Source organism: Melospiza melodia, unplaced genomic scaffold (assembly GCF_035770615.1).
Source record: "Melospiza melodia melodia isolate bMelMel2 unplaced genomic scaffold, bMelMel2.pri scaffold_62, whole genome shotgun sequence".
NCBI lineage: Eukaryota > Metazoa > Chordata > Aves > Passeriformes > Passerellidae > Melospiza > Melospiza melodia.
In genome coordinates, this window is record NW_026948801.1 from 1197928 (window position 1) to 1222952 (window position 25025).

The following is a 25025-nucleotide window of genomic DNA, read 5'->3' on the forward strand; positions in this document are numbered from 1 at the left end:
CAGGGGCTACTGTGGTGCTAAATCACCTGAGGAGTGTTGGGGTGTGCAGGAACCCAACAAGCAAGGGATCAATAATCCCTGGACAGAAGCTGGGCTGCTCAGGAGAAATAATCCCTGGACAGAAGCTGGGTAGCTCAGGATCAATAATCCCTGAACAGGAGTTGGGCTGTTCAGGATCAATAATCCTGGACAGGAGCTGGGTAGCTCAGGATCAATAATCCTGGACAGAAGTTGGGCTGCTTGGGATCAATAATCCCCAAACAGAAGTTGGGCTGCTCAATCATCTGAGGAGTACTGAGGTGTGCAGGAACCCTACAGGCAAGGGATCAATAATCATTGGAGAGAAATTGGGGTGCTTGGGATCAATAATCCCTGGACAGAAGCTGGGCAGCTCAGGATAAATAATCCCTGGACCGATAATGGGCTGTTTAGAAGAAATAATGCCTGGACAGAAGCTGGGCTGCTCAGTTTTAATATAATATATGTCATAAAATAATAAATCAAGCCTCCTGAAACACAGAGTCAGATTTTCATCTCTTCCCTCATCCTTGGACCCCTGAGAACACAGTGACATAGCTCCCTCTCAAATACATCTGCATGCAATTTCACAACAGGTTCATAACATATTCATTCTACTGATTTCCTGTTACATTTCCTGTGAATTTTTCTTTATCAGAAAGAATTCCTGGGGTCATTTTGACCCTGCTTTCCACAGCAGCCTCTCTCTCTGTTTCAGAGTTCAAGGGCCCCCCCTTTATCTCTGTCTTGGGCTGCAGCAGTTTCTTAGAGCACAGGCTTTTGTCAGAACAGGCAGTCAGGCTGTCACAGACATCTCTCCTGAAAAATCCTTTCCTTAGGATTTTTCCTCCTGAGAGGCTGAGAGGCCTCAGGAACAAAATGTACACATTGACATTATTTACTGCTGTGGAATGCAACAGGTGGATCTGTGATTGGTCTCATGTGGTTGTTTCTAATTAATGGCCAATCACAGTCAGCTGGCTCAGACTCTCTGTCCGAGCCACAAACCTTTGTTATCATTCCTTCCTATTCTATTCTTAGCTAGCCTTCTGATGAAATCCTTTCTTCTGTTCTTTTAGTATAGTTTTAATGTAATATATATCATAACATAATAAATCAAGCCTTCTGAAACATGGAGTCAGATGTTCGTCTCTTCCCCAACCCAAGAACCCCTGTGAACAGGGACACAGTGAAGTTCTACCTGTTTGTTATTGTAATCACCAGTTGTTTTAGTTAATCGCTTCTTTTGTATCGGGATGGCCCTGCCTGAGGCTAAATTGATGGCCCTTCTCTCCAAACAGTGAGAGGACAGGATATGGGGGGGGGGGGGGGGGGGGGGGCATCAGAGAAAATGCAAAATAACCTCGGGACCAGCATGCCAGGGGAAGCAACCCCACCAAACTTACCAAAAAAAACCCAAAAACAACGAGCCAATACAGAATTAAGAGATCAGAGCGATGTCTGGAGGTGAGGAACAAAGTACCGAGCCTGCAGAGATGCTGAGAACCTTTGTTGCCTCTCACCCTGAGCAAAGACTTCAGCTGCCAGGCTGTCACAGCCCAGCTCTGTGATGGCTCAGTGGGGATGGACAGAGGGGTCAGGGGTGTTATAAATAAAAAAATCTGCCAATTTTTTGGGCAAAAAAGGGTTGCAGAGTGAACCAGTTATACCAGTTGCTGCCAAGGTGAAGTGTCGCAGACATCTTTTCATGAAAAATCCTTTCCTCAGGATTTTTTCTCCTGAGAAGCTTAGAGGCCTCAGGACAAAACGTAAACATTGATTATCTGCTGCTGTGGGATGCAACAGGTGCATCTGTGATTGGTCTCATGTGGTTGTTTCTAATTAATGGCCAATCACAGTCAGCTGGCTCAGACTCTGTCCTAGTCACAAACCCTTGTTATCATTCTTTCCTATTCTATTCTTAGCTAGCCTTCTGATGAAACCTTGTTTTCTATCCTTTCAGTATAGTTTTAATGTAATATATATCATAAAATAAAAAATCAAGCCTTCTGAAACATGGAGTCAGATCCTCATCTCTTCCCTCATCCAAGAACCCCTGTGAACACCATCACAGGTGGGACCCCCAGCTCTGCCCTTTAGTGGACAAAGCTGCACTTTCCTCCTCCTCCGAGTCACCCTGGGAGCAGTTTCGGACCCATCGAGCTTCCCAACCTTGAGCTGATCACTTTTAATAAAGGCATTAAAAAGGAGAAAAAGTCTCCTGCCCTGTTTATTTCACCCGGTGTCACCCACCTACCCAGCCCCAGGGGCCACACAGCGCCTGAGGCGTCCTCCTCCTGTGCCACCCGGTCGGTGACATGGCCCGTGAAGTAGGGGGCGGCCACCTCACCGGTGAGGACACAGCATCAGCATCCCCACGATGGGTGGTGACCCCTGAATTGAGGGAAGAGGACTGGAAATTGTATCCTGACCACTGCCAAAATTGTGTGTTGAACCCCAAAATCAGATCCTGATTTCCCAAACTGGGTGCTCAAAACCTCTAAAGTGGGTCCTGACCCCTCAAATTGGTTTCTGACCTCGCTCAAATCAGATTCTGCCTCCCCCAAATTGGGTCCTGACCCCTCAAATTGGCCTTGCAACCCCCCATCAGGTCCTGCCGCCCTCCCTAGTCATGTCCAAACCCACAAATCGGATCCCAAATCCCCTCAAAGGGGTCCTGTTATGTCCAAACCCTCCACAATTGATCCCAAATCCCCTCAAATCGATCCTGACCATTCCCAAAATTGTGTGTCGAGTCCCAAAACTGGATCCTGATTCCCCAAACCGGGTGCTCAAAACCTCTAAATTGGGTCCTGACCCCTCAAATTGGTTTCTGACCTCGCTCAAATCAGATTCTGCCTCCCCCAAATTGGGTCCTGACCCCTCAAATTTGCCTTGCAACCCCCCACGGCATCCCTTCCCCCTCCAGTTATGTCCAAAAAGCCTCCAAATCAGATCCCAAAGCATCTCAAAGGGGTCCTGTTATGTCCAAATCGGATCCCAAAGCCCTCAAAGGGGTCCTGTTATGTCCAAACCCACAAATCGGATCCCAAAGCCCCTCAAAGGGGTCCTGTTATGTCCAAACCCACAAATCGGATCCCAAAGCCCCTCAAAGGGGTCCTGTTATGTCCAAACCCACAAATCGGATCCCAAATCCCCTCAAAGGGGTCCTGTTATGTCCAAACCCACAAATCGGATCCCAAAGCCCCTCAAAGGGGTCCTGCGCCTCCGGTCGGGGTCCCCCCGTACAGAGAGCAGAAGCCGACATCAGCTCCCCATCAGCGTCCATCGCCCGCGCTCGGGCCCCAGCAGGGCCAGGAACCGGCGAATGGGGGGAGACAGTATCGGGGACACGGGGACCGGTGGGTTCTGCTGTGTCCGGTGGGTCTCGGTCTGTCCTGCTGGCTCCCGGTCCTGCTCCCGGTTCTTCTCGCCGGTGGTTCCGGGCAGTCCCGGGGGCCCGTGTGGGCCCCGGTGCTGCTCGCAGCGTGTCCCGGTCCGGACCGTGTCGCCCTCGGACGGTCCCGGTGTGGTCCCGATGCCGGCCCAGTGCCTTCCCGGCAGCCGCCGCCGTTTTCCGGAACGCGCGCGCGGGAATCCCAGCCTGACACGCCCACGCCTGAAATGGAGTCTGTGATAGGTCAAAGCGGAGGTGACATCATCGGTTGCCAGGCAGAGGGGGCTGGAGCGGGTTGAGAGGCGAAGGAGGCGGTGCTGGAGGGGGCGGGGTCTGGGCGGGAGGAGGCGGGGTCTGGGCGGGGATGGGGGCGGGGTATGGCGTGGAGAGGGCGGGGCAGAGCGGGATGGGCGGGGGCTCGGAAGCGAAACCTTAACGGAGCTTTTGGGAGCTGAACTGGGAGCGCTGGTGTGGACTGGGGAGTGCCCCAAGCTGGACTGGGAGCACTGGTGTGAACTGGTGAGTGCCCCAAGCTGGACTGGAGACATTGATGTGGACTGGGGAGCTGAGAGGGTTGAACTGGGAGCACCGTAGTCTAGACTGGGAGCACTGGTGCGGACTGGGGAGTGCCTTGTCTGGACTGCGGAGAGCCCCAGGCTCGACTGGGAGCACTGCTGGGGACTAGTGAGTGCCCTAAGCTGGACTGGAAACATCGATATGGACTAGAGAATGCCCCAGGCTGGACTAGGAAGTGCCCCAGGCTGAACTGGGAGCACTGGTGTGGGCTGGTGAGTGCCTTGTCTGGACTGGAGAGTGCGCCAGGCTGAACTGGGAGCACTGGTGTGGACTGGCAAGTGCCCCGAGCTGGACTGGGACCACTGGTGTGGACTGGAGAGTGCCCCAGGCTGAATTTGGAGCACTGGTGTGGACTGCTGAGCTCAGGGGTCTGAAGTGGGAGCACTGGTGTGGACTGCTGAGCTCACGGGGCCAGACTGGTAGCACCGTAGTCTGGACTGGGAGAACTGGTGTGCACAGGGGAGCGCCCCAGTCCTAACTGGTTTTAACTGGTGTCTCCACAGGCTGTTGCTCATTCCCCGGGAACCCCACAGAGAGCACTGTCCGTACTGGTCCCACCATGGCGCTGCCACCCGCCGCTCTCCTGCCCAGTGTGATGCTGGTGGCTGACGCCCTGGCACTGGTGTTACTGGTGCCGCTGGTGCCGCTGCTGGCGCTGCTGGGCGTGCTGGGCGTGTGGCTCGAGGCTGCCCTGCGCTTGCCCATCCTGGCCGCGGCCACCCGGCTGCCAGCCCCTCGCTGTCCTTCCAGAGCCACCGCGGCTGCCGTCACGGCCGCCGCCACCCCCGCGGTGTTTGGAACCTTCCGGAGCCTCCTGGGGCCGCTTGGGGCCGGCCCGGGGCTGTTGGCGGCCGCAGCGTCCGCCTGGCTCGGGGTCACCCACGCCGCTGCCGCCCTGGCCATGCTGGCCTGGGCCGCGCCCCCAGCCCCCGGCGGCGTCCCCGAGACCCCCGGAGGCATCCCCAAGGCTCCCAGCAGCGTCTGGCGCGCTCTGGCACTGACCTGGGAGCAGAGGAATGTCCTTGGAGCTGCTGTCCTCTGCCTCATGCTGGCTGTCGTTGGTGGGTGACTGTCTTGGTTTAGGGCAAATCTGGGAGAAAACCTCCAAAAGGGGCCCCTCCAGAAAGCAAACCCACACAACCCGTCCCCAAACCAGTTCAGGAAAGATTCCTCAGAGAGAAGTGGAAAGAACCTGTTTATTTAACAGGCAAAGCACACAAAATGAACAATACCAGATGACAACACTCTTTCACCACTCTGAAAAAGATGACAAATTCAGAAAGTCTCTCTTGGGCGTGGTCACTCTGTTCTCAGTCCCTCTGGTCCTGGGGCAGCTGCTGCAGCCACAAAGTGCAAACTCTCGGTGTTCTCAGGTCCCGGTCCGGAACAGGCTCAAGTAGGTCCAAAAAAGGGAAAGGAGAAACAGTCCAGGGAAAAATTTGGACTGCTTAGCTAAACTAAATAATGAGGGGAAACAAAAGCAAGAGCGAAGCAGGAGCAAAGCAGAAGCAAGAGAAAAGCAAAACGCCAAGCAAAAAGCAAAAGCAGCACCATGTACTGCCCCGTGTCTGTGTCCTGCCAGCCATGGGGGAGCGGCTGATAGCAAAACCAAAGCAAAACTTTCACTCTTCAGAGCCAGTCTTGAAGGCACAGAACATGATATCCAGCATAAACAGAACACACAGATGGGGATACAAACATCCTAACGTCACCTTAGGACGTTGACATGTGGTGACAGGCGTTGACACCCCCAATTTGGACTCTGCAGCCCCAAATTGGGAACCCCCCAATCTGGGATACCCCACCAAATTGGATGCTGGTGCCTTAAAATTGGGTGTTGAGCTCCTAAATAGGTGATGACCACCCTAAAATAGAGTGGTGACCCTCCTAAATTGTGAGTTGACCCCTTCAGTTGGGTGCTGACCCTGCAAAAATGGGGTGCTCACTTTCCAAATTGGGTTTTGACCCTGAAAACTTGACTGTTGGTCCCCCAAAATTGGGTGCTGACCATCAAACTAATGGTCTGATGCCCAAATATGGATGTTGACCTCTAAGACCTGGGATCTTAAGGTCCTGATCTCCTATGTTTAGGTTCTGATCCATAAAATTGTGTGCTGAACCCCCCCAAAATTGGTACTGACACTTTAAATTGGGTGTAAAATCCCTAAATTTTTCACGAAACCCCCCAAATTGGGTCCTGACTTCTCTAAATTGTCTCCTGCCCAAATCGTGTCCCGCCTTTCCAAAATTAGATACCCGCTCCCCAGACCGGATCCTGCCCCCCACAAATCAGGGTCCCCCTGTGTCAGGGGTCTCACCTGTGGTGACGCAGCCTCGGTGACACCCAGGGGAGATGGCGGGGCCATACACCACCGGGAAGGTGCTGGATGCCATCGGGAGTGGGGACGGAGTCACCGCTGGAGCTGTCGGGATGGTGGCGGCTGCTGGAGCCACAAGGTGGGTTGGAGCATTCCCAGGGCCTGGCCCCATGTCCCCAACGTCCCCGATGTCACTGTGTCCCTGTGTCCCCGCAGTGTGCTGTTTTCTGGCTGCTGGGGGTCTCTCTTCATGCTGTTGATGGCGCGTCTCCGTCAGAGCCTGAGCCTGCGGCTTTTTTCCCACCTGGTGCACCAAGACCTGGACTTCTTCCAGGGAACACCAGCAGGTAACGGGGTACGGCCCAGCCCCATCCCACCCAACCCATCCCACCTGTTCCATCCCATCCCAGCTAGTCTGTCACCCCAGTCCCATCCCCACCATCCCATCCCATCCCATCCCATCCCATCCCATCCCATCCCATCCCATCCCATCCCATCCCATCCCATCCCATCCATCCCATCCCATTGATCCCATCCCATCCCATCCCATCCCATCCCATCCCATCCCATCCCATCCCATCCCATCCCATCCCATCCCATCCCATCCCATCCCACCCCACTGCCACCATCCCATCCCATTGATTCCATCCCATCCCATCCCATCCCATCCCATCCCATCCCATCCCATCCCATCCCATCCCATCCCATCCCATCTCATCCCATCCCATCCCATCCCATCCCATCCCATTCCCACCATCCCATCCCATTGATTCCATCCCATCTCATCCCATCCCATCCCATTGATCCCATCCCATCCCATCCCATCCCATCCCATCCCATCCCATCCCATCCCATCCCATCCCATCCCATCCCATCCCATCCCATCCCATCCCATCCCATCCCATCCCATCCCATTGATCCCATCCCATTGATTCCATCCCATCTCATCCCATCCCATCCCATCCCATCCCATCCCATCCCATCCCATCCCATCCCATCCCATCCCATCCCATCCCATCCCATCCCATCCCATCCCATCCCATCCCATCCCATCCCATCCCATCCCATCCCATCTGTCTGTTATCCCATCCCACGACTCCATCCCCATCATTCCCATTCCCACCATCCCATCCAATTCCATCCTATGCCATCTTCCTGGCTTCATTCTACTCCAGTGTTCCATCCTGTCCCCATCCCACTTTCCCATTCTAGCCACTGTTCTGTTCCCATTATTCTCACTCCCGTGCCTCCACCCTGTTGTGTATCCCCAGCTGCCTCCCACCATCCCATCACCCCATCCCACCATTTCCTTTCCCACCATCCCATTTCCCCTGTCCCGCCCCATTCCACCCTGACCATCTCCACAGCCATTCCCATCATCCCATCCCACTGCTCCCCATTACATCATTCCCATCCCAAATGGGATCATCCAGGATAGGATCATGGTCTCACCCACCACTATCCCAACCTCTTTTCCCACCCTACAGCTGAGCTCCTGGCTCAGTTTTCCACGGAAGTGCCACGGGTGTGCAGGGCAGCACTGAGTGGAGCCAACCAGCAGCTGCGGTGTAGTAAACCCCTCAGGTTTAGCCAGGGCCCCTTGGAGAACAGAATGCTGACACAGCGGCAAAGAAGTTTCCTGTCTCCAGGGACATCCGCCTTGTACCTTATCCCTATAGCCATGTAAGGCAATATGTTGTTAACCCTACTATTGGGCACTTGTGGTCACTCTAACACCTTTGCCATTGGTCAGGATTGGATCCGGGCCAAGGGTATAAAAGTAGCATACTGTACCCCTACTAACTTGGAAGAAGAAGAGCTGAGACCCTTCACGGACCCTCCAATAAAGCCATACTCATGGAACAGCCAGCGTCTTCTGCTTCTCCTCTCTCTACCGTCTGCTGGAGCCTTAGGCCAAGGGAAAAGCTACCTAGCAAGCAAAAGAGCTTGGAATCATAAGAGCTGCCTAATCACTAAGAGCTGAATATTCCCTGCTTGCTAAGGCTGTCCTGCAGCCTTAGTCTGAGCGAGCTGGCTTCTAGCACCCAGTCCCCTTGGGGACTGAGCTCTGGAACTGTTAACAGCTTGCATAGGATAAGACCAAGCAAGGCTCATTTACTGCGGAGCCTTATGATGGCCCTGGTGGTGGGGGGGTTCATGGTGGGGCTGGCACCGGGGCTGGCACTGCTGGCACTGCTGGAGGTGCCCCTTGGAATCGCCACCCGCTGCATCCAGAGCACCCGCAAACAGGTCAGGAGTAGGAGGGAAAGAGTGGGAGGGGACTGAAGAAAGGTGGGAATGGTAGAGCTGGGATGGAGGCTAGGGGAATGGGATGGTGGGGATGGGATGGGATGGGATGGGATGGGATGGGATGGGATGGGATGGGATGGGATGGGATGGGATGGGATGGGATGGGATGGGATGGGATGGGATGGGATGGAGATGGAAATGGTGGGATGAAAGGGGATGAAGACGAGGGGAATGGGATGATGGGGATGGGATGGAGAATGGAAAGGAGGACGATAAATGGTGGGATGAAAGGGGATGAAGACGAGGGGAATGGGATGATGGGGATGGGATGGAGAATGGAAAGGAGGACGGTAAATGGTGGGATGAAAGGGGATAAAGACCAGGGGAGTGAGATGGTGGGAGTGCTGACATGAGGATGAACAAAATGGTCGAGATGGGACTGGTGTGGATGAGAAGAGAAGGATGAGATAAGGTGGGATGGTGGGTATGGGATGAGACAGTGGGGATGAGGATGGTGGGATTAGGAGAATGGATGGGAATGGTGAGGGTGAGAGAGAAGGGTGTGGGATAGCGGGAATGCAATAGTGGGGATGCAGTGGGTGTGGTGGGATGGGATGTGGATGGTGGGCCAGGAAGGTCACCTGGGAAAGTTGGAGATCCCCTGTTGCTGCCACAGGCACTTCAGCGATCCATGCTGGAAGCATCCGCCCGCACAGCCGCTGGGGTGCAGGAATCTGTTCCCGCCATTGAGACCATCCGAACCTTTTTGGCAGAGGAGGAGGAGCAGCACAGATATAACCTGGCCAAGGAGCTTGTTGCCCCATTGATAAATGACACAAAACTCGGATAAGTTTTGTGGGTGCTTTATTAAGGGCCCGGGGAACTGGGGGACTCACGTCCCAAAAACCCGAGCCCCCAAATTCACGTATGGGTGCTTCCCTCTTATACATGCGATTCACAACAAAGTCTCCAAGAAACAGTTTCCCGTTCTCCTTGCCTAGCCTCCAAGAAACAGTTCCCCGTTCCCCTTGCCTAGTCACAGACCCCTTGTGATACATTCCTTGGTTCACAAACAAGATCATTAATCTTCTGCTTATCTTATTCTAAGAGCATTGTATGCTGCCTCCAGACAGGTTAGCATTCTTACTTTCCTGCACTAGTTTAATTATTTATTAAATCCCTAAGACTACCTGCTAGGTTACACACAAAACCCAACACACTTTCAATGGCTTCAAAACTACTTTTTAACAAACCAGTTCACACAACTCACTATAATTAAATATTTTGCTAAATTTCATTTCTTTTCCAACATTTCCCCCCTTTTGAGCATCCTTCAGTCCTGCTGCAAGGATGCTCAATCAACAGTATTGACAGTAACATCTTCATAACGAGGTGGGGAGTGTTCTTCATTCTGCCGCCTGCGGGTCATCGCCTTCAGCAACCGGAGAGATCGCCTCTTTTCCTTTTCGATCACACCTAAAAGGCATCTATATACAATCCATATAGTCACTAAAAATACTAAAAGCATTAGTACATACTGTATAGCAGACGCAATCCAGCCAGACAGGTGAAGCCACAAAGAATCAAATACTACTCCTATCCAGTTATGCTGTGCTTCCTTTTCAGTTTCCTTGGTTTTTGTTTCCACTTCTGCCAGTTGAGAAATATCTTTCTCAACTTCAAGTGTAACATTTGGAATGTGTACACAGCAATGATCTATTCTCCTACTCAGGTAAAGACAAACTCCATGCTCTTTTAACAGTAGCAAATCCAATGCCATTCTATTTTGTAGGATCATTCTTGATGTAGCTTGCAATTGCAAATTTAGATCTTTAAATCCCTTCTTAGTAGCTGCTGCCAACCTTTCTGTCTGTCCTAACAAATTGTTGAGCATTTCCCTGTTTCGATATGTCGCTACCGGAGGGAATAATGACTCCAATATCCATCCAAATTGTACTCCTGAGCCAGGTTCATGCCACTGCTCCTCTAGGGATTCTTCCCTCTTTCTGAGTCCTTTCCTTTGGATCAATCTATTCTGTTTCCAGTATGGACACAATGTGGGAACCCCTTAGGGTGATTTGTGTTACTGATCCATCTAGAGGTAAATGTGTGGTCCACTGTCCATGTCCCAACACCCAGACTAGATTTCCAGGGCTGTGCACAGTAGTATATCTGCAATCTATCGGTCCATCCATGGACTCTCTGCTAACCGTGTGATCATACCCCCTACACTTGCATCCCCACTTTAATGCCATTTTCACCAGTACCAATCCAATTCGGTCTTCCGGTGTATCACATGTAAAAACCTCAGTACAATTCCAATCCTCTTTCTGCGGTCTGAACTCTCAGGAAGATGTAGACGTGAAAAGGGCCCTATAATGTGACTGATTCTTTACTCCTGACCATTGGATGCACCATTGTACTTCCCCAAGGTAATTATAGTGTTCCAAAACACTAGGTCCCCATAATGTCTTCCAACTATTCCAGGTGTCAAAATTCTGTGTGACATTCTGACAACTCATCTCATTTCGTTGGGATTTCATTCTTATTCGTACTGTATTGCATGGCTCATCTATTGGGCTTGCAATTAAACACCTCCTGGTATTTTGAATCCAACCATAGTGATTGGATTTCTTTTCACATTCCTCTCTAGTCATAGCCCGAATGGTCATACACAAATCCCTCCATACATCTACTGGTTTGGGAACTGACTGGCAGGACCATGAAACATTCTTGAATGTTTCAGGCATTTTGGTTACCGGTATTATTCCCCAGGGAATTGGTTCACCTGCAGCCTGTGGTAATGGCAGGCAAGCTGTTATTTTAGTCACATTCTGCATGATCCCAAAATCTCTGATTAATCCTACCACTAAGTTTTCCTGCTCAGTATTTCGTTCTATTGTATCATTAACCTCCCGTCTACTCCTTCTACTGTGTCTCTGTAAGGATAACATCATTCTGTCATGCCTCCACCATGCATTTCTTATTCTAGGATTAGTGACACTCGACCACCCACAACCTTTGCCTTCCTTCCCCCACCAACTGGTCCCGTCCTCTATTCTGTCCCAGGTCAGTCCCTATTTTGCTTCCACCATTTGACCCAAAGGTTCCTGTGATATCTTGATCTTACTAGGAAGGAACAATTTATTCTGAGAGGTGGCCCATCCCACATGTCCACTGCCATTGATACTGGATTAACCTTTATTTTCAGCACGATCCCCTGTCCATGGCAAAACCCTCATACTCACTCTTTTGTAATGAAAACTATCCCGTATTTTGACCAAACATGTATATTCCCCTGTATCGTTTGTGGTTACCTTGGTAAGATTCAGTACCGTGTTTCCTTGTTGTTTATCCTGATCCCAACCGACTCCTATCTTGCCTCGGCTTCTTTCAGCCCCCTGTTGCCATATTGCAATAGCTTCACCGGCCTCAACTCTCTGGCTGTCAAAGATAACACAAGTTAATTGGACATCCATCCCTTCCATGACTGTAACCTTTGTTTCTTCAACCTGTACTAGAGTAGACCCTTGAACGGATACTAGTCTCATGATCACTAGCAGTAATATAATTAAGAAGGCGGCTTTGCGCGGAAGATCATCCGGGTTGGAGACACTATCTGGGTTTCCCACTGGAACGGTGCCTTCTTTACCCTGGTGTAATGGATCCAAGCATCCATCCCCTGGACCTTCACCGCTGTGTAGGTCGTCATCATCACCTGGTGGGGTCCGCTCCATGATTCCTGTAGCGGATCCGTGATCCACTTCTTGACGTACACCTGGTCCCCAGGCTGGATGTCGTGGACAGAATTCTCCAGCGTGAGCGGTCTATTCCACTGTAACGTATTTCTTAAAGAATTCAAGATCTTATTAAGTGACATAACATACTCTGCAATCGCCTGGTCCCCACTCACATGTACCTCCCCTTTTAATACAGTTGCATGATATGGTTTGCCATATAATATCTCATATGGACTTACGCCTACCTTTTCCCTTGGTTTAATTTGAATGCTGAGTAGGGCCAAAGGCAAAGCTTGAGGCCAGTGCAGTTTAGCTTCCTGGCAAATCTTTTTGATTTGTCCTTTCAGGGTTTGATTCATCCTTTCCACCTGCCCACTAGACTGAGGTCTCCAGGGGGTATGCAAATTCCAGGTTATATCTAACAGTCGTGCTAATTCCTGCACTACCCCAGCTATAAAATGCGGACCCCTATCTGATGACAATCCTAAAGGTACTCCAAATCTTGGTATTATTTCTTTTAACAAGGTTTTTACCACCTCCTTAGCCTGATTAGTTCTACATGGAAAAGCTTCCGGCCACCCTGAGAACGTACATACGTACACTAACAAGTATCTGTATCCCTGTGCCTTAGGCAATTCAGAAAAATCAACTTGCCAGTAATCTCCTGGTTGTGGCCCGACTTGCAACTTTCCCATTTGTATTTGTCTCCTAACTACTGGATTATTTTTCAAACATACCGGGCACATTGCATTAACTCTTTTTGCCATTGTTAACATCTGATTAGAGATTATCTCATTCTTCAAAAATTTTACCAATACTTCTGCCCCCCAATGACATTTATTATGTTCTGATTCCAAAATAAATTTCATTATGCGGGTAGGTACCACTATTTGTCCCATTGGTGTAACGTACCACCCAAGTTGATTCCTTTGTGCCCCTAGCAAGTTTATTAGTTTTCCATCTTCTATTGAATATTTGGGCTCCTGATTCAGGTATGGGGTAGCTGGATTTGTTCTTACCAGTACCAATGCCATTTGAGTCCATACTTCCCGTGCCACTTGCCATGCTGTAACATCAGCAAATCGATTTCCTCTGTAAACGTCTCCTTCCGCAGTCTGATGTCCTCTAACATGCATTACTGCAACTGCTTTGGGACTGTGTACCACATCCAGTAGCTGTAGCACTTCTTCCCGGTGCTTGATGTTGGTTCCCTGTGAATTCAAAAGCCCCCTTTCCTTCCATAATGCCCCATGTACATGAACCACACCAAAGGCATATTTAGAATCTGTCCAGATATTAACCCTTTTGTCCTTGCTCAAATACAGGGCTCTGGTGAGTCCAATCACCTCTGCCTTCTGGGCCGAAGTTCCAGGTAACAAAGCCATTGCCTCTATTACCTGATCCAATGTTACCACTGCATACCCGGCATAGCGAGTCCCATTCTCGACAAAACTGGATCCATCAGTGTATAGTTCCCACTCAGGTTCTTCCAATGGTTCATCCTTTAGGTCGGGTCTGCTGGCATATACTTGTTCAATTACCTCTACGCAATCGTGCACCAGTCCCCCAGCTTCCTGGTTACTGCATAAAAACTCTGCTGGATTAACATGATTAGTAGTCCTTATTTCAGTATCATCCTGTTCTCTCAGGATGGCCTGGTATTGCAACATTCGACTGGATGATAGCCAGTGACCCCCCTTTTGCTCCAAAACGGCCATGACCATATGGGGAACAAATACTTTCATTTTTGCCCCCAAAGTCAATTTCCGGGCCTCTTGAATAAGAATTATTGTTGCTGCCACGGCTCGTAAACATGAGGGCCACCCGGAACTTACCAAATCCAGTTGTTTAGAGAAGTATCCCACTGGCCTCTTCCAGGATCCCACCTTCTGGGTGAGGACTCCCAATGCCAGTTTTTGCCTCTCATTCACATACAACTGGAATTCCTTGGTCAGGTCAGGGAGTCCTAGGGCTGGGGCCTCCTTTAGTGCCTGCTTCAATTCCTGGAAGGCCTTCTTTTTCTGTGTCGTCCACTCCAATCGATGCTGCTTCAAGGCCTCATACAGTGGCTTGGCTAGGAGACCGAAATTCATGATCCACAGTCGACACCATCCCACCATTCCTAGAAAAGATCTCAATTCCTGATTGTTACGAGGCAAAGGAATAGCACATATTGCCTCTATTCGGTTTACTCCCAAACGTCTCTGCCCTTGTGTGATCTCACAACCGAGGTAAATAACGCTATTTTTGACCAATTGAGCTTTTTCCTTAGAAACCCAATACCCTGCTTGGCCAAGCATGTTGAGTAATTTAATTAATTCCACGCACATTTCCCTTTCCTTAGTAGCCAGAAAGATATCGTCCACGTACTGCAGGACTACATACAAGGATGGGGATATTGTTACCTGGGTTATCTTCCATTCCTCCAGCTCCTTGGCCAGTTGGTTTCCAAAAATAGTAGGGGAGTTTTTAAATCCCTGTGGGATTCTGGTCCACGTAAGCTGCTTCTTTCTCCCAAAATCAGGACTCTCCCACTCAAAGGCAAAATATTTCCTACTCTCTACTGCCAGTGGGATGCAGAAGAAGGCATCTTTAAGGTCAATCACTGAGAACCATTTAAACTCCTCCGATACAGATGTTAACAAGGTATAAGGATTAGCAACAACTGGATGTATGTCTTTCACTATTTCATTAATAGCCCTTAAGTCCTGTACCAAACGGTACTTACCATTAGGTTTCTTTACTGGAAAAATTGGAGTATTATACTCCGATTCGCATTCCTGTAATATTCCTTGAACCAAATATTGTTTAATTAACGGGGCTACTCCCCTCCTTGCCTCAGGCTTCAAGGGGTATTGCTTTATCCTCACTGGTCGGGCCCCTTCCTTTAGTTCCACCTTTACTGGCTGCGCAGCTTTAGATTTTCCGAGGACCCCTGACTCCCATACCCAGGGCACTGCAGCCTGCTCAATTTCTTCTGGAATAGGAGAGGCATCCACTTCCTTGATCACAAAAATGCCTGCTATTTGTTCCTCAGGTATTTCCAATTTCACCCTTCCCCCTTCAAATATTATTTTCACATTAAGTCGGGACAACAGGTCTCTGCCAAGAAGGGGTGTGGGGCAGTTTGGCATATACAAAAATTGGTGATCTAATTCCTTCCCCCCAAACCTAAGATTTAAAGGTTGTAAAAATGGTTGTTCCTCTAGCTTCCCTGTTGCCCCCACCACCTGTACCGTTGTGTCACTCAAAGGTCCCAATCGTCTATTGAGTACAGAATACGTAGCTCCAGTGTCTACCATAAATTCTTGATCCTTTCCATCTATTTCTAAAACTACCCTCAAATCCTTTTCTAGTCAGCTTTGATTCTGATAGTTTCCCAAAACTAGTGCTTGAGCGGCCTCTGCTGATCCTCCCGTAAATCCTCCCACAGGAGCGTTCTCCATTGGACCTGTCCTTAATCCCATGTTTCCCATGCCCATACCTCCTCTAACCAGGCATTCATTTTTCCAGCGTCCCAATTGTCGGCAAAATGCACACTGGTTTGGATCCAACCTCCCCATGTTAGGTGCAAACCCAAATCCTTCCCGACCTCTTGCCATCCCCCTCTGTCTGCGATTAGCTCGTCCCCGACCTCAACCCCTAATGGGTCTTCCTCCTGGCCCTGTCTGTTGCATTACAGCCAGAATACTAGCTTGTTGTCTTTTTGCAGTTTCTTTTTCCCTGTTGTTGTATACCTTCCACGCTACCTCCAGCATTTTATCCAGACTCCTAGTATCCTCTCCTTCCAGCTTTTGTAACTTTTTCCTAATATCCTCTTGTGATTGCCCCATAAACAACAATGCCAATTGAAGTTTTCCTGATTGATCCTCTACATCTAAATTAGTAAACTTCCGAGCCATGTCTTTTAATCATTCTAAAAAGGCAGACGGAGACTCATTCTTGTCCTGCTTGACCGAATACAACTTAGACCAGTTCATAGTCTTAGGTATTCCTGTCCTAATTCCTTCCACCAACAATTCCTGATATCGTTTTACAGCCCTTATTCCTCCCGTAGAGTTTGGGTCCCACTTAGGTTCCTCACTTGGTACCAATTCATCAACTGTCTCATTTAGTTGTCTCAACTGAATTTCCTCACGAGCCTTTTCTCTAGTGGCTCTAATAACCATTTCCTTTTCCGTGGAATCCATTATAGTATCTAATAATACCTGTAAATCATTCCAGTCCGGATTCTGAGTCTTTATTATCATTTTAACCACCCTTGCCACCCTTTCAGGATCCTCCTGATAACTCCCCGCTGATTGCTTCCATATTACCAAATCCCCGGGGGAGAAAGGCACCTTTATAAGTATCCTTTCTCCCTGTGATCCCACAGCTTCCCTCAACGGCGCAATTAAAGGTGGCCCCTTCTGCCCCTTCCTTCCCTTGCAAGTCCGCCCTGCTAACGGAGTTCTTTTAACACTCTCATTCTTTTCACCATCACCACCATCACTATCACTCTCACTAGATCCCGTTTTTATAGCTATATCCGCAGGGGGAGCAGGGGGCACATTAGGAGCAACCGGAACCCTCGGAGGTGCTATACAATAAGACAAATCTTCCTCGACTGAAGGATACAAATTACGCTCCTTTCTTTCTTTACATCCCACACACTCCCTCTCATCATTCACTTCTAAAACCAAAATACCGCACTCCTTTTGCCATTCCTCTTTCCGGTACAAAACGAAAAACAAATCCAAATATGGTATTTCATCCCATTTCTCATTTCTCCTTAAAAATTGCATCAAAGATTCCATTATCCCCAATTCCAGTGTACCATTCACCGGCCATCCCGCTTCCCCAATCTCATATTTAGGCCACCAATGATTACAATAATCTATCATTTTACTTTTATCCTATTCTTGACAATACCCCTCACTTTTCCACCGTTTCAATATACAACCTAATGGTGTATTTCCAGGTATTTTACCATTGGCTTGCACTAAGGTTTTAAAAGTTTTAAAAGACATTATATTACAACCTTTAATTCCACCTTTAATCCCAATAAACCAATATACCTTAAACCAATATACCTTCTCGCCGTCCTTCCCTAAAACAAACAGGAGGCGAGTTCCAGTCCCGCGTCCTTAGACGTCTTATGGCCGGAGCCTAGGCTTTTTTTACCAACCACCAAATCCAAATCCAATTATCATCTTTTTCCAATATAAAGCACCTTCGGGCTTACGTTGGCAGTTGTCCGAAAGGCGCGGGGTCGGGCACGACCGATGTCTCCCCGAGAAGTGCTCGGTGCCGGCTTGGAGTGGATCGGGACGCGAACTGCCCCAGCAACCTTCGAAATCCTGCCGCGGTCGCCAGAAAACTGTTGCCCGATTGATAAATGACACAAAGCTTGGATAAGTTTTGTGGGTGCTTTATTAAGGGCCCGGGGAGCTGGGGGACTCATGTCCCAAAAACCCGAGCCCCCAAATTCACGTATGGGTGCTTCCCTCTTATACATGCGATTCACAACAAAGTCTCCAAGAAACAGTTTCCCGTTCCCCTTGCCTAGCCTCCAAGAAACAGTTCCCCGTTCCCCTTGCCTAGTCACAGACCCCTTGTGATACATTCCTTGGTTCACAAACAAGATCATTAATCTTCTGCTTATCTTATTCTAAGAGCATTGTATGCTGCCTCCAGACAGGTTAGCATTCTTACTTTCCTGCACTAGTTTAATTATTTATTAAATCCCTAAGACTACCTGCTAGGTTACACACAAAACCCAACACACTTTCAATGGCTACAAAACTACTTTTTAACAAGCCAGTTCACACAACTCACTATAATTAAATATTTTGCTAAATTTCATTTCTTTTCCAACAAGCTGAGGCTGAGGGAGCAGATAGAGCTGGAGCTGGCAATCTTCGTCCTTGTCTACAGGGTCAGGGGGGACTGGGAATCAGAACAGCAGAGAATGGGGATGCCAGGATCAGGGATGAGGACACTGGGAATGAGAACACTGGGACCAGGAATGGGAAACCAGCGGCTGAGATGGGGGCACTCAGAGTACAATGGGGACACCAGGAATGGGGACAACAGAACAGGGACACTGGGAATGGGGGTACTGGGAATGGGGACACTGGGACCAGGAATGGGAAACCAGCAGCTGAAATGGGGGCACTCAGAGTACAATGGGGACACCGGGAATGGGGACAACAGAACAGGGACATTGAGTTCAGGAACAGGCATGGCAGGAATGGGAATGGTGACATTAGAAACAGGATGGGGACACTGGGATAAAGGTTGGGAACATCAGTGTGGTGGTGTTTGCAGGTCCCCAGGATGAGAAAAGAGACAAAATTCTTGACTTCATGTTTCAGAAAGCTGATTTATTATTTTATGATATATATTATATGAAAAGGAAATTATATACTAAAGAAAGAGAAAGGAGACATTATAAAGCTAGAAAGGAATGAATAATAAAATCTTGTGACTCACCAGAGAGTCTGACACAGCTGGACCTGTGATTGGTCATCAAGTAAAAACAACCACATGAGACCAATCAAAGATGCACCTGCTTCATTCCACAGCAGCAGATCATTATTGTTTACATTTCATTTCTGAGGCCTCTCAGCTTCTCAGGAGAAAAATCCTGGTGAAAAGATTTTTCAGAAAATATGTCTGTGACACATCAGGATCAGGAATAGGGACATCAGGAGTGAGATGGGGACACCAGAACTGGAATGAGGACACCAGGAACAGAGATGAGGCCACCAGGAACAGAGATAAAGACACAAAGGAGTGGGATGGGGACAGGCAGAATGAGGACACCAAGAGTGGGTTGGGGGCAGATGGAATGGGGACACCAGGAGTGGATTGGGGGCAGATGGAATGGGGACACCAGGAGTGGGTTGGAATGGGGGCAGATGGAATGAGGACACCAGGAGTGGGTTGGGGGCGGCAATATCCCTGTCCCACCTACAGGTGATCAAACTGTCCCTCCGGGTCATGGTGCTGGAGCCACCAGCAGCTCCGTGACGGATCCATCACTCCTGGGGTCCTCGTCACCTTCCTGCTGTACCAGGACAGAGTTGGTAGCCATACCCAGGTGATCCCATGGAATGCACGTGTTTGTCCATCCGACCGTGCTTCTGTCCATCCCGGTGCCACCCCCTTCCTTCTCCCCAGGTGCTGCTCTACGGCTTCAATGAATTCCTGACCAACGCAGCTGCTGGACAGAGGATCTGGGAATACCTGGATTGGAAACCTGCAGGGAATGTCGGGGGGACGCAGGAGCCCCCCGAGCTTCAGGGCCATGTCACTTTTCAGAAGGTCTCCTTCACATATCCTGGAAATCCAGAGCACCATGTGCTGAAGGTGGGTCTGGGGGCAGGTGGGGTTTCCCAGGGGTGGGAATTTTGGCATCACCTGCTGTCACAATCCATCCCTACGAACGGGTTTCTTGATAGTTCATGGATTGATCTCAGGGTGCAAAAACCAACACGGCACAGGGGGTTTGCAGTAATAAAACAAATGCAGCTTTATTGAATGACCACAACAAAATCCAATAGAGGGATAAAGGGAGAGAAAAAGATAGAGAGAGAAAAGAGAGAGAGAAGGAGGGGGATATAGCTACCAAATGCAGAGATGAAATCCTTTGGTCCAGTCCAGTCGAGGATCCGCCTGTTACGTCGGGGAGATCTCAGGGTTGCAGTCCATCTGGACCCCAATTATACTCTTTTTCGATGGGGGAAAGGGAATGGATTTTGCAACCGAGTCAAAGGTAGTTTATTGTATCTTCGGGGAGGAAAGAATAATGTTTGGAAAAGGGGTACACACAGTCCATGTTCAGCAGTGGGCGTGAGCCATTGTTTTCGTGGTCCACTGCTCACACCTGCAACATCCATCTTGCTTTGGTTAGCTTGCCTCCCCCACACACGAGTGGTTGAGGGTTGAGGGTCTCAGTCCCAGTCCTTGGAAAGAGTGTGGGGGGCCTTTACACATGGGGGTTTCATGTCTTGGTCTTTGATGGAGAGGCTTCTTACATCTCAGTCCGTCTGTCACGGCAGTTGTAAGAAGAGTGAAGGGTCTTTTGTGGGGGACCACCCAAAACTCAGGAGAAGTCCAACCAGGCAAAGAGGGGACAGCTTCCAAGGCTACTGTTGCAAAAAGGCAAGGTGCCCCCTTCTTCTTCTCATTGGGCTCAGTGTAGCATATAGTAAATACACCTGTGGACAACAGCTTAACAATGCTCTCAGGTCTCGGGGCCTTGTTGGCATGTGACTTTCTCCTTCACAACCAGAGATTTTAGAGAGTAGGGACTCTTCAGTGGTCCCCCAATGATGATGGTGAGGCAGATGAGGAATATTTCAGACAGACTCTCACACCTGTCCCCATCCCACAGGACGTGAGCTTCGAGGTGCGCTCCGGGGAGGTGACGGCGCTGGCAGGGCCCAGTGGCAGCGGGAAGAGCACGGCCGTGGCGCTGCTGGGGCGGCTGTGGGATCCTGGCAGCGGGATGATGCTGCTGGATGGGATCCCGCTGCCAGAGTATGAACACCAGTACCTGCACCACAAGGTGGGACAGCAGAGACACTGGGAACACTGGGCATGGAATGGGGAAAATGGGGATAGGGGTCAGGGGACAATTGTGATGGTGTTCACAGGGGTTTTTGGATGAGGGAAGAGACAAGGATTTGACTCCATGCTTCAGAAGGCTTGATTTATTATTTTCTGATATATATATATTACATTAAAAGTATACTAAAGGAACAGAAGAAAGGATTTCATCAGAAGGCTAGCTAAGAATAGAATAGGAAAGAATGATAACAAAGGCTTGTGGCTTGGCTCTCTGTCTGCGCCAGCTGGGTTGTGATTTGCCATTAATTACAAACATCCAACATGGGCCCATCACAGATGCACCTGTTGCATTCCACAGTAGCAGATAATCAATGTTTACATTTTGTTCCTGAGGCCTCTCAGCTTCTCAGGAGGAAAAATCCTAAGGAAAGGATTTTCCATAAAAGATGTCTGCAATAAACAATGAAATGGAACTGGGACCACAGGATCATGGAAGCAGAAATGGGGACACTGGGAAGAGGATGGGGACATCAGGAATAGGGTGAGGACAACAAGAAATGGGATAGGAACATTGGGAAATGGGATGGGGATGAAAGGAATGGGGATGGGAAAAGTGGGAAGTCAGGGGTGGGGACACTGGGGACACAGATGGGGAGAATGGGATCAGGGATGGACACTATGGGGACACCAAGGTGGCATGGGGTCATGGAACAGGGGTGGGGACACCAGGAGCCAAGACAGCATCATAGGGCTTGGGGCTGGGGCAGGTGGTGCTGGTGGAGCAGGATCCCGTCCTGTTTTCTGGAACGATCTGTGAGAACATCCTGCTGGGGCTGGAGCACTGCAAAGAGTCAGAGCTGCGGGAGGCCGCCATTGCTGCTGGAGCCATGGAGTTCATCCAGGGGCTGGAGCAGGGCTGGGACACTGGTGAGAGCTAGGGGGATGGATGGGGCACCCCTGGGGCACATCCCCCTGATCCCAGGATCCTCTGGCAGCGATGGGAGAGCGGAGTGGGTGGCACATGGTGGGGTGTGCGGGGGATCCCTGAGGTCACATCCCACTTATCCCATGGGATTGCTCACGCAGGTCAGATCCCACTGATCCCATGGGATTGCTCACACACTGGTGAGGGAGTGTGGGGGGTAGGGGAAAGGGGGGGAACCTCTCGTGCTGGGATCCCACTGATCCCAGGGTCCCCCCGCAGAGGTGGGGGAGTGTGGGGGGTGGGAGAAGAGGGGAGAACTCCAGGGCTGCACCCCACTGATCCCCTGTGGTCGCTCCCACAGAGGTGGGGGAGCGGCGCCGTGTGGCCCTGACCCGGGCTCTGCTCCGGCGTCCAGCCGTGCTCATCCTCGACGAGGCGCTGGATGATGGAGATGATGGAGCGGTGAGTGGGGTGGGATGGAGGGGGTTGGTGTGGATAGGGGTGCAGTTGGTGAAAATGGGGTATGATGGGATGGCTGGGATGGCTGGAATGGGATGGTGGGATGAGGTAGTGGCAATAAGGGATAATGATTGGCATGGAGTGGGAATGATGTGATGAAGACAGGGATTGGATGGGGTGGTGTGGGTCAACGAGGTGGAGAAATAGGACTGGATAGTAGGATGGGATAGAGACCAGGGATGTAGGATGGCAGGAAAGTAGAATCAAAGGATGAAGACAAGGAGATACGATAGGGTGGGGTTGGATGGGGTGGGAATGAAGGGGATGGGAATGCTGGGATGAGGACAGAGATGGAGTGCAATGAGAAGGGTTGGAGTGGTAGGATGGGATGGGACAGTGGGAATGGGGATAGTGTGGGCAGGATGGCATAGTGGGCATGGGGATGGGATGGAGAACAGGGAGATGGGATGGTAAGAACAGGATGATAGGATTAGGGTGGGACTGAGAGTGGGGTGGGATTGGTTGGTCGGGACTGGGTGGGATCAGGTGGGACAGGGTAGGACTGAGTTGGATGGGTTGGCATGAGGGTTCTCTGATTGGATGGGTTGGGATGAGCGTTCTCTGAGCTGGATGGGTTGGGATGAGTGTTCTAGCTGGATGGGTTGAGATGAGGGTTCTCTGAGCTGGATGGGTTGGGATGGGAGTTCTCTGAGCTGGATGGTTTGGGATGAGAGTTCTCTGAGCTGGATGGGTTGGGATGAGCGTTCTCTGAGCTGGATGGGTTGGGATGAGAGCATTCTCTGGCCGCAGGCACAGTGCTGGGTGCGCACTGGGCTGGCCAAGACCGTGCTGGTCGTGTCCCACCGGCCGCGGGTGCTGGACGGGGCCGATCGCCTGGTGCTGCTGGAGCGCGGGGCCGTGATGGAGACGGGAACACCAGCGGAGCTGCGGGAACGCCGCAGCACCTACAGCCGCCTGCTCCTTGGAGGAGGCAGCACTGGGCAGCCCGAGGGCCCCGGGATGGGCAGCGAGAAGGGGGCTGCATCTGGCAGGGAATAAAGGGGAATCAGCCCCAGTGTCCTCATTCCCGGTGTTTGTGTCACCAGCCAGCTCCTGGTGTCCCCAGTCACAGTGTCCTGTGAATCCCTTCTCCCCACATCCTCAGGATCCCAACTCCCTGTGTCCCCCATGTCCCCACTGTGTCCCCCAGGTCTGCCCATTCCCTGGATGTGTGTGTATCCCCTGTATCCACCATGCCCCCATGATCCCTGGTCCCCATGTCTGCTCCTGGACATGGGGCACAGGGTGGAAAATCAATCCCAAGGAATGGATCTGGGCATGGGTGTCACATCCTCATCTCACTCCTGCTGTGCTCACTCCAAGTTCCTGGTGTCCCCAGTCCTTTCCCAGTGTCCCCATCCCCAGTGTCTTTATCCCAATCCCCAATGTCCCCTTTTCTATTCCTCATTCCCTGAGAGGAAGTGCTGGGCACTGGAGGATGGGACTGAGATTTATTGCCCAAACCAGGGTATTTATACATGAGAAATAAAACATTTTGAACAACTGTAATTCTTGTGTTTAAAACATGGGAAAACAGGAAGTCAGTCTGTTGGGAAGGGCTGCTGTGTGATGAGTGGGAACAGCAGGATGAACTATGCCAGCAATTTGTGGCTTTCTGCAGGGAGAGGGAAGGGGTTGGACCTGCACCATAGATCATTCAGCTGGTGATGAGACTAAGAGTTGGTGTCACCCTGTCTCTGTTGCCATGGGTTGCATCTGGCTGAAGAGCCCACAGAGAGCAAGGATCCCACCAGATCCTACTGCATCCCTTGTACCCCAATCCTGCTCCACCAACACCACCTGATCTGTTTTGGAATCCCCTCAATCCTGTTCTGGAATCCCACTCCAATGCTGCCCCATCCATCCCACCTGATCCTGCTCTGGAATCCAGCCCAGATACACTTTAGAATTCTACCTGATCCTGATCTGGAATCGTGCCCTGGTCTGGAATCCTGCCCTATATCCCTTCTGGAATCCCGCACAGATTCCCCTCTGTACCTGTGGTCAAGCAATTGGTTTCTCTGCCTGTTTCTGCAGAATGAGAGGATCCATGAGATTCCAGCATGGATCACACACCAGGATTCACCTGCATGGAGGTGATCCAGAGCTGGATCTGCCTCTGTGTTAGGTGACATGTGGAGGGTGAGGGGCACAGGAGACAGACACCACTCACCCTGATGTTTGTGTGGCAAGAGAGGGTTTTGTTTTCCACTCCCTCCTTTATACAGAGCATTTGAAAGGCCTGGTCTGGATGCTGTCATTGGTTTGAACTCCACACCCCTTTGGGTCCTGGGCCACTGAGATGTCTGCAGGCTTATGAGAGATCAAATTGGCCAAAGCTCTTGTCACTGAGCCCAGGGGCTGGCAAGGTGACAACATCTCACCCTTTATTTTCTATAAATTTTGATTTGCATTATAGCTGCAGCATTTATGTCCTGGAACTGCTAGGGGAGAGCTCAGGTAAATATGCCCCAGGCATTAGGCTTATAGGTTACAGATTGCAACTTATTTGTAAAAACAACAAACCATTTAAGCCTCGAAGAAAATAAAACAGTCTGTAAGAACAAGAATCATTCAACCCTTATTAAAGAAAGAAAAACAAGCACAAAAACTAGGAAACAATCTGTAGACAAGGAAAAGAGTTTGTAAACAGGGGAATAATTTGTAAACAGATGAATCTTTATGTGAACTGCAGTCCCAGATTTCCATGAGGTTGTCACCAATCA

At 50.3% G+C, this 25025-nt stretch overlaps 1 pseudogene; it reads left to right on the forward strand.

Annotated features, from left to right (window-relative positions):
- The first annotated feature begins 3815 nt into the window (after positions 1 to 3815).
- On the forward strand, positions 3816 to 23298 carry LOC134413948 (antigen peptide transporter 2-like; annotated as a pseudogene).
- The last annotated feature ends 1727 nt before the right edge of the window (positions 23299 to 25025 follow it).